Source organism: Euphorbia lathyris, chromosome 6, assembly GCF_963576675.1.
Source record: "Euphorbia lathyris chromosome 6, ddEupLath1.1, whole genome shotgun sequence".
Lineage (NCBI taxonomy): Eukaryota > Viridiplantae > Streptophyta > Magnoliopsida > Malpighiales > Euphorbiaceae > Euphorbia > Euphorbia lathyris.
In genome coordinates this window covers 60,421,222-60,432,123 of record NC_088915.1, presented here as the reverse complement: position 1 = coordinate 60,432,123, position 10,902 = coordinate 60,421,222, and the positions used below count along the sequence as shown (strand labels likewise).

General features: G+C 31.9%; 1 long non-coding RNA gene across 1 annotated transcript; it reads right to left on the bottom strand.

The window, feature by feature from the left end:
- Positions 1-5,853: 5,853 nt before the first annotated feature.
- LOC136233025 (uncharacterized) lies at positions 5,854-9,633 on the bottom strand. The gene is made up of 4 exons (XR_010690664.1): positions 9,357-9,633; positions 9,114-9,218; positions 6,823-6,903; positions 5,854-6,732 (listed from the first exon to the last, which is right to left on the bottom strand). It is a non-coding gene; the product is annotated as an uncharacterized lncRNA (long non-coding RNA).
- Between the last annotated feature and the right edge of the window lie 1,269 nt (positions 9,634-10,902).

The window sequence follows — 10,902 nt, the reverse complement described above, 5'->3', positions numbered from 1 at the left end:
AGAATGGGATTGGAGTTCTCTTGAGCAGTTTCTGAGCCTTGATTGACTTATGCGGATTCGGAGCTTTCGGATCATTGTTGATGAGGCTGAAATTGATAAGAGGTGCTGGGGCTTCACTAAAAATGGTAAATTCGATTGCAAATCGGCATATCTGATGACTACGGAGATGGTGGAGGGTTCGAATGATCAGATTTGGAAGCGTGTTTGGTCTATTCGGGTTCCCCAAAGATTGAGAAGCTTTGCTTAGCTCTGTGTGCAGAGGAGATTGCTTACGAATGAAGATCGAAGAAGAAGACATTTAACCGACGTTGCTGTTTGTGCAATATGTAAAGAACGGGACGAATCCTTCATCCATGTGATGCGGGACTGTCCGATTACTGCGAGGTTATGGAGGAGCATTATTCCTACAAGCTACCATACACAGTTCTTTGATGCTCAGGAGGGAGATTGGTTTGAGTTGTGGTTCAGTCGCTCTATTTTGCAGGTGAAAGATTGGCCCAATAGGTTCATTGTCTGCTACTGGCTGATTTGGAAGTGGAGGAATCTGTTTGTCTTTGATCGCAGTTCTGAGATTCCCACCGATAGGAAGCGTAGTGTGATTGACACGACGACTTCCTTTTGCCATGGCTGGGACAAGGCGGAGATGGTGGTTCTAAATAGGAGGATGTCGGAAGTGTGGGTGAGTTGGAAGAAACCGCCGGTGGGGTGGTTTAAGTTAAATACCGACGGTTCGAAACTGATGGACGGCAGTATCGCTGCCGGCGGAGCTCTTCGGAACGAAAATGGCGGGTGGTCAGGCGGTTACTTGGGCTGGATGGGGAGCGGCAACTCCTTTATGGCTGAAACTTGGGGTCTGTTGCTGGGGATGCACTTAGCCCGCGATAAGGGTGCTCGGAAGTTGGAAGTGGAATGCGATAATTTGGAGCTTATTAGCTGTTTATCGAAGCCGTTGGGCTTCATTGGTTCTATTCGGAACATTCTGCAGGAAATTTGGTCCAGTAGTGTCTGGTTTGAGGAGATTAAATTCACGCATATTTTCCGGGAACATAATCGGGTTGCCGATGGTCTCGCTGCTGAGGCGCATCAGATTCAGCTGGGCTGTGTGCGCTTGGACTTTGCTCCGGCATCGATTCGAACCTATCTTATAGGAGATTGTATGGGCGTTAGCTTCCCGCGGTTGGTCCCGGGGTAGTTGCGTCGGTTTGTGTTGTTCTGTCTTGTTCTTCTATAAAAAAAAAAAAAAAACAAAACTGTTTTTGAATAAATAAATTAAAATAAAACCCTTAAATAACTATTATGTATATATTTTTCTTAAATTGAAACAAATTTCGTATCCTGTTATTAATATTTAATATTAAATAAAAATTATAATTAATAAAAATATTTGTATAGTAATCATATTTTTTTATGTATAATTTTGGCTTAATACATCATTTGCCCCTTGAACTTGTCTAAAAAGGTTGATTGGCCCCTGAACTTTCAAATTGTTTCAATAGTCTCCTGAGCTTACATAAAATGTTCAGTTAGCCCCCTGAACTTGCATAAAATGTAATCAATTGACCACCCGGTCGTAAAAAAAGTAAATTAAATGCGGAAGATGTATTCCACGCATCTTAGAATGTTATTACATAATTAAAAAATAGATTAAAAAGGAAGTTATTGTTTGCTCAACTATACAACTTGTCTTCTCTAATATTAGAATCGTATACTCCGATTTTGGTCGTTTTACTTTTTTTAAGACTCGTGGAATACATCTTCCGCATTTAACTTACTTTTTTATGACCGAGTGATCAATTGATTACATTTTACGCAAGTTCAGGGGGCTAACTGAACATTTTATGCAAATTCAGGAGGCTATCGAAACACTTTGAAAATTCAGGGGGCCAGTCAACCTTTTTGGATAAGTTTAGGCCTATAAATTTTATTGAAACCAAAAATATCAATACAAAAATCTAAAAAAAAAAATATTCAAGCTAACTTTTTTTATGACAACAGTAAATTTATCGTCACATAATTAATAAGTAAATTGTGATAAATTTATTAAGTTGTAACAAAATTAAATTTTATGACAATTATGAATATATTGTCACGGTTTTTAAATAGTTAGTTACAACTATTAATTGTAATAAAAATATTTATTGTCATAAAATTAATAAATAATTTGCGACAATTATTGTAGATTGTTACACAATTAGATTTTATTACAACTATAGATATATTGTCACATATTTTTAATATATTTGTTACAACTATTAATCGTAACAAAAATATTTTAGTTACAAATCAAATTAATTATTATAAAATAAATAAAAAAATTGTGATGAAATTTTTTTAACTTGTCACAATATTAATGTTTATGATAATTATATATGTTGTAAAATATTGGATATTTATCGTTACAATATTAATTGTCACATAAATTTTTTAATTACAAGTAAAAAGTTATTGTTACAAAATCATTTACCTATTTATGATAATTTAAAAAAAAATTATCATAAAATTAATTTATGTGATAATTAAAAAATCAATGTCACAAATAATAGCTTTTTTGTTACAACAATTTTTGTGATAATTAAATTGTTATCACAAATACTCTGATTTCTTGTAGTGAATAGCCACAAACATGGACGGTCAAGGGGAGGTTTCAGGGTTTGAGTTGGAGCTGATAGTTATCGTGTTCGTGTCGTATCATTTCGGGTTCATGTTAAAAAGAGTAAACCTAAATCAAATCCAAAAACTTTTGTGTCATAATCATGTTAACCTATTCGGGTTAGTGTTGATTCCGTGTTATGTTTTCGGATTTTATGTAATTATATTATACATATATATTAATGATAACTTTTAAAATATAAGAAGATGTTATACTATTTTATGTCATTTTTATATTAGTATGTTAACACTAATCATTGAAAAGTAATAATTATAATGTGTTTATAACAATTTAGGAGGTTCAGATTATATTTGAAAGTAATGATTATAATTTTATTATCTCTATTAATAAAGTGACATATAAAAACACGAGAGAATATAACAATAATTTTAAATATTCATGTCATTTTGTGTCATTTTCGGGTTAGCATATCAACCCTAATCCAATCCAAAAATTTACGTGCCAGTTTTGTGTCAACCTAAAAATGACACATTATCTATTAAGCTAAACCCAAACACTAAAATTGTGTGTCGATTTCGCATCGTGTAATTTTACCACCTCTAATTTGAGCATTCAGAGAGCCAGTTCTAATAATTTATAAGTTCTGGGCGAAATAATAGATATTGGTCACTTTAATAAATAAAAACTATATGTAAAAAAATTAAAATATTTTTTAATAAATGATAAATAAAAAAATATTGTATAGTACATATTATTAGGTTCACTAAATATATTTGTTTATCCAAAATAAAAAATTTCACAATTTCTTTAAATTAACTCTCACTTGTTTTTTTAAAAGAAATTAACCCTTACTTATATTTAAAAAATCAACTGTACTTTTTTTTAAGTCTAAAATATCAATTATTTTAGGTAAAAAGCATCATTAGACTCCTGATCTTTCATTTTTTGGTTCATTAAGCCACTGATCTTTTATTTGGATACATTAAGCCCCTGATCATTTATTTTTTGTCTCATTAAGCCTTGATGATAAAAAAGGTAATTTTGAACATAAAATTCGGTTAAGAGACTGTTATTCATTGTATCTTCATTCGAAATTTATATTTTTTCACTGTTTGAAAGCAGTTTTGGATGTGTAATATGTGTACATGAAAATTGTACAAACCTTAATTCAAACTGTAAAAAATATTTTTTTAATAATTTCAAATACATATGAAGTTAATAACGTATATTTAACAGAATTAGATGTTCACAACTTACTAATTTGGTTATCAAGGGCTTAATGAGACCAAAAATAAATGATCAAGGGCTTAATGTATCCAAATAAAAGATCAAGGACTTAATGAACCAAGAAATGAAATATCAGGTGCCTAATTATGCTTTTTACCATTATTTTAAACTTAAATAATTAATAAAATATAATAGGGAAAAGTATAAAAAATAAACCTTGTGGTTTAGCCGATTTGCAAAGGCAGTCCCCATTGTTTAAAAGTTTGCAAACTTGGGTCTGTACTTTGTGAATTTTGCGGTTAAAGAATATGTGAGTCAATTTTTAGGTCAAACAATACTTGTGATTTAGTTAATTTGCAAAGTTAGACCGTGTATTTTGGATAATTGGCAAGATCATTCTTTTTAATTGTGCCAAATCGCTCTCTTTTGGAGTAAATAGTCACGATGACAATTTTTGAAGGAATGACCGAGTTTCCAAACTGAAAAAAGCACGGACCCATGTTTGCAACCACAAGGATTGTTTTTGCAAATTGGTCAAACCATAAAATTTATTTTTGTACTTTTCTCAATATAATTTTTAATAATATATATGTATGAAGTATCGTGTGACTAAGAGGTCACGGGTTCGAGTATTAGGAGCGACTTCTTGCTAAAAAAAAAATTAGCAGGGAAAGGCTTGCCCCCAGTACACCCTTGTGGTGGGACCCATTCCCGACTCATCGTTTAGCGGGGACGCGTAGTGCACCGGGTCGCCCTTTTATATGTATGAAGTAGAATGATGTTTACATGGAACTATATAAGATTGGGGTACGAGTATCTCGCTTTTTTAAAGACACTCGAGTCCTCTATGATTAAGAAAGTCTTAAACCGATGCATTAATAGTCTCTTTGTTAGCTTGCAGCAATTATGCACAATTGCTCAATAAGCTCAGGCTCCTCCTAAGGATACCTCCATGCTAATAACACCATTACTCAAATAGTAAACCTTTTCATTGGATCTGCAAGATTAGCATGAGATCTAATATACTCAATGTTAATAATACTATAAGTCAAATATGATTTTATTGTTGTGTTATGTTTTTGTATAGATCTGAAGACGTTTGTATATGTCTTTTACTTATATTAAGAACCAAGCCGATCAGTTGAGTTTTTATATTAAGAATCTAGTTTTCTATGTCAGTCAAAAAATTTCTAATTTATTTTTAGACACGTGTATTATAATTCCACTTAATAAATAAAATGTCACTACACCATAGATGGCTTACTGCAACATTGTAAATGAGTTACAATTGACCCTAAAAATGTAACAATAGGTAAAAAAATGGGATAAGACAACACATTACGCCCTATTTAAAGTATTGCTATAGTGGCCATTGCCTTTGCTGTTAAAGGCAACATTATGTTACTGATTGCAACACCAAGAAACGTGTTGCCACATTTTACAGCAAATGCAACATTATCTCACAAAATAATAAAAGCAACATTATTTCATTGTAAAAGCAACATTTTTAATATTAATAGTATGTTGCCTTTGTTAAGTAGTGGCAACATTTTACAAAATAATAAAAGCAACATTATTTCATTGTAAAAGCAACATTTTTAATATTAATAGTATGTTGCCTTTGTTAAGTATGGCAACATTTTGTAGTTTAATGCAACATTTGTATACAAACGATTGCAACACTCTTCTATAGTAAATGCAACACTCTATCAGTATAAGCAACACAATATTTTTATACATAAGCAACGAGTGTTTGAAAAACGCAACATTTATAACCTATAGCAATGATTTTTATTTGACTAATGCAATACTATTTTAAGAAAAGGCAACATTTTTTTTATTTATAGCAACACTTAACTGCTAACTGAAGCAACAAAATTTTAAATTAAAACAACACTTTTCTATTAACAAATGCAACTTTTTGAAATGTAACAGCAACATTATTTGATTTCAAAAGCAAATATGTAAAGCAACACTTAATAATAAAAAGGCAACTTTTTAAATAAATTGCAACATAACATCTGTGAAAAGCACCTAATATTCGAATTCACAAAACCACCTAATATTAGAATTCAATAAAAGCACCTAATGTTGTGAAAAGCACCTAATATTCGAATTCACAAAACCACCTAATATTAGAATTCAATAAAAGCACCTAATGTCTAAGCATCACAAGCATAAACAAACAATTCTTCACTCATCAACATGAATTTGAAGGAAGAGAGTCGATGGTGTCGGGAGTAGGAACAACCCCATCCAAATTTAGATTGAATGTTGGATTCATTTGGCACAATCTTTGTAAAATAGATCCAAGATGAGCTTGCATGTTTTTTTCCATTTCTTCTCTAACTTCATTTCTCATTTCTTCTCAGACTTCTGCTTTTATTTGTTTGATTTCCTCACCCGAAATGTTTTTCTTATAAGATTAATTTTAGACCAATTACATTAGCCAAATAGGCAGAAACTAAAGTATAGAGGCCAATTTGATAAATTTAACCAAGTACATAAAGCCACAAATTAGGCTTACCCTGTGTTTAGGCCAAAACTTCAAGTGCCCCCCTAAACTTCCAAAAATTCTAAATATACTTGTCCAAGTGCATTCAATAACCCTCTATTCATGTCCAATTGCATTCGATAACTCCAAAGTGAATAAATAATTGGACTGCAAATAACAAATAAGCATATAGCTTTGTTACCTCAATTTTATTCTACAAGGTAAGTGTATAAGGCTGAGAACGGGTTCTGAGATCTCTACTGTTTTCTGAAAGTCTTGTTGCAGCCTTCATCAGAAAAGCTGTGAACTTGGCACTTGAAAACAATTTTTTAACCAGCTTCAACTCCAAGCTTTGGCACCAAAAAATCATCCAAGTATATGTTTAACATCCCGATACAGTCTGACATATGGAATAAGAAAAGTAGATCACTCAGCTTGCAATAATAATATATGGAATACAGATATCCAAATGTAAATGAAATAACAGAACCTGTCCTTTGCTTGCAGAGTGTTTATCTCTAAACGTGAAAATGATTCTGAAATTTGTGAATGAAAAACTATGACCACTTCCCTGCGCAAAAGCAAACCATAAATATCATATTTATGGAATCAATTAGTGAAGCAAATAATAACCATAAATTGAACCACAAAAAAGCACATGAAACTTCTATCTTCATGTCAAAAGAGTAGAGCAAATGAAGGATGTCCAAAAATAAACCAACCCCTTGAACTGCTAAGAAAAACATCATTGGAAGTAAAACAAAAAAAGGCAAACAAACTTACATGAAATTCCTTTTCTCAAAGGGCAAAAAAGAAATCCATCTATGTTACATCGAAAACTCTTCTTCTTTAGAAGAGTAAAACTAAGTTAAAAACAAAAGGTGAGGTTTTTATTAGCTTCGTCTTTCTCTTTCTCTTCTTATCTTCTGTATAACTCATAAGTTCTGCATGCATAAAGATTAGCTTTTCAACTGAAAGATTCAGTCCACTTTGGCCCCACACATTTTCTGTGTGGATCCTTCTGATCCACTTGAAGAAAGGACAGTCAAACACATAGTAGTTTTTTCACCATGCCTCTTTTAGCTCCCATTTTATTTCTCAAATATATTTTACTGTATGTGAAATTTTTTGTGACCATGAAAGCCAATCTGATCCAACACTATGTACTTTAGTTAGGTCGTCTAATGTACAACATGAACAAATTTACAGCCCATATAATCTGTATGCATAGGGGCAGTTCTGCTATTAGTCTAATATTTAAGTAAATGAAAAATCTACAAGTATCTAAGGAACAACAATCCAAAACAAATGCCTAGAAAAGTAGCAATAGAAATTCCAAAAATGCCTGCTAGAATTGCAGAGACAACTAGGGAATGCCATCGTTTTGCTGTGGCCATGCCACAGGCTGTTGTAGGGCCTCCACTATTAGCATTCGAGGCAAGAAGTAACAACCTTAAATCAAGCCCTACTAGTTTTCCCAGTCCATGGGTCACAACAAGATGCACAGATACTTGAATTAGAGCAAACAAGAATATACTAAGAGCCATTTTTATCACATTCCATATGCTTCCACTAGCACCCAGAACAACAAAAATTACATGTTGTCAAACCACCCACGTAAATCATTTGAATTATAAAGGTTAGTTATAGTCGGTGATGCATATAGAAATTGGTACTTAGTTGGCATCTTAAATGAAACCAAAATAGGCTGTGTTTATTGTGCTTTTCTGCTATGGAATGATAGAAATTCCCAATTTAGTTCACTTAGTTTGTGGCAGTTGCTTTCTCTGGAATACAAGTCAAATTAGTTATCTTGAAGTTTAATAGAAATAATCCATTTTACTATGATTCATGTCAATATGACAATACTCATTTCACAGAATGGTCACAAGGCAAAATCTTCAATGCTGTGACCTTGAAGATAGGATGTCCCAACTACGATCCAACACATTCGCATTCCATTATAACTGTTAAGTATTATCCTAAAGCACAGTATAATCAAAATAATGTCAGAGGAAAGATTAGGGGAACTAATAATAAGGGATCACGAGGAGACACTTTGTAAGTTCAGGGTCAATCAACTTTTTTGGGCAAGTTCAGGACTTCTACCATATATCCTCTCATAATAATAAGTCTAACTTGTTTTTCAAAAAAATAAAATAAGTCTAACTTGTTTAATATATCCTAATTAATTGGTTAGGTTATATTGATGAACTAATAAAAAAAATGCATATATATATAAATAGATGTAAACAGGGTACAGAATATTCATTCATTCAAATAATTGCTATGAGACTCTCCAACAACCATGAAGACAAAAAAACAAAGAAGAAATTTTAATTTTGGTTTTTCTTTTTGGCTTAATAGAGTATATATCATATTAGCACATCCTTGTGCAGCACCAAAAAACATTCATTTGCCAACATCTGAATGAGAATGAACCAAAAAGCATACACAATTGTTATTGTTTTATACAGAACTGAAACTAACAAATCAGCAATGTGCAGACCATGAGAAGGAACCAAAAAACATACACAGTTATGCAATATAAATTAAATCAATATAAATTAAATCAAGTACTAATTTGCAGGAAAAGTTACTTAGTTAATTGTCACAACTGAAACAGTTCTGCCCTAAAATTGCATCATTCAATTTTGGAAAGCACATGGGTCTTGGTATCAATGAAATAAAATAACCTATACCAAGCTCATGCTTCAAAATTGGGCTCAAAACCAATAATTTTAAATCAAATGTTAGTAAAAGGGGCAAAAATAAACAAACCTGCAGGAGAGCCAATAGAACAAATCCATTATGCAGAAGCTACTACTCCAACTTGCTGGACACAATTCCAAGCCATTGCAGAAAATTTTCTCTTATTCCATTCAACTATTAAAAAATTCAATAAATTTAAGGATAAAAGAAGAAAAGGGAGGGGTTGTAAAAATTATAAACAAGAATCGACAACGCAGCACCACTATCACTATATAAATCAAGTGAAACAGGTATGAAGATAGAGTTTATTACCTCATCTTTAGAAGGCCAGTGAAACACTTTTCTCCCTTCCTGTTGTCGGATGAATTCCTCAGCCCTAGTCCTTACCGACTGAATTCGTTGGGACACGGTACAGTGAAACCTTCCAACTCTATCGTCGAGCTAGACAGATACACCATCAAAATACGAACTCCGACTAAGAGAAGGAGTGAAGGGAAGGTGACAGACTCGATCTGGCAGGGATGGAGAGAGAGGAGAGCGAGAGTCCAAGGAAGGGAGAAAAAGGGAATGACCGATGAGAGAGAGAGGGCTACGCCAATAAAACATCATTTGGAGATAGAAGCAATACTCGTGACTTTTTACAAAATGACCCATAGGTTATTTCTTAAAAAAAAATCCATTATTACTTTATTTTATTTTGTTGGGAAAAATTGGAGCCAAAAAATTTGGGAAACATCGATGGGAGGGAAACTTAAAAGTTTCCACTTATATTCATGACAAAGATAACCTTTAATAAAAAAAAGGGTTAAGGTGTACGTTTTGGGTCAGGAGCAATTTTACCCCTAACGTTTGTAGTCAAGAGCAATTTTACCCCTAACGTTGATAAATTGGGTCAATATCAGAAATAATTCATCAAACTGTCTTCTCGGTGATGAATCTTATCATCTACACTTCACATGTGCGTCATTTTATTAGTAACAAATCATAAACATATGTTGGGATGTGAAAAAAATAAAAAAAAATTATACTGTTTTTGGTACGAATTAGACCAAAAAATTTAAAAAATTCACCAAATTTATAAATATTAATCTCCAATTCTATTATTAAATTACAAAAAAACATGAAATCCTTTTTTTTAGAATGAATTGATATGCAATTGGTGCAAAATAATGAATAAAAATATCTGTGTTTTATAATAGTGTCTGAAATTGACGCAAACGTTAGGGGTAAAATTGCTCTTGGCTACAAACGTTAGGGGAAAAATTGCACCATTTTAGACGTTAGGGGTAAAATTACTCCTGACCCAAAACGTTAGGGGTATTTTTGCACCTTAACCCATAAAAAAATCATGCAAAATTAATTTAACAAAAATTTATTTAAGTTGGTATAAAAATAAACTCTGTGATTAGATTAATTTTAAACACAGTTTTATGTTTTAGAAGTTGACAAACCGGTGATTTGTCAATTTTTAAAATACAGAACTGTGTTTGAAAACCAGTCTAAACACATGGTTTATTATCATACGTTTCTCTTTAATTTAAGGTGTTTGATTCCCGGTCACTTAAATTATCCAATTAGGTTAAAATTCGGTTATTTTTTAAAATTAAAATATTTAACTTGAAATTTTAAGTTGAATATTATCAACTATTATTTTAAAATTTAATATTTGTTTTCAGTATTTATCAATAGTTACATCACTTAATAATTTCAGCATTATAATTTGTAACACTTAAAATTTATTATTTATATTTTTAGAACTTAATTTTCAATTTTATCGAACCACACGGTTTTTATTTACTCCAATTATAACTATAAAACTAGGTATTGTTTTCTGTTTTTATTAAAAGTAACACTTGAT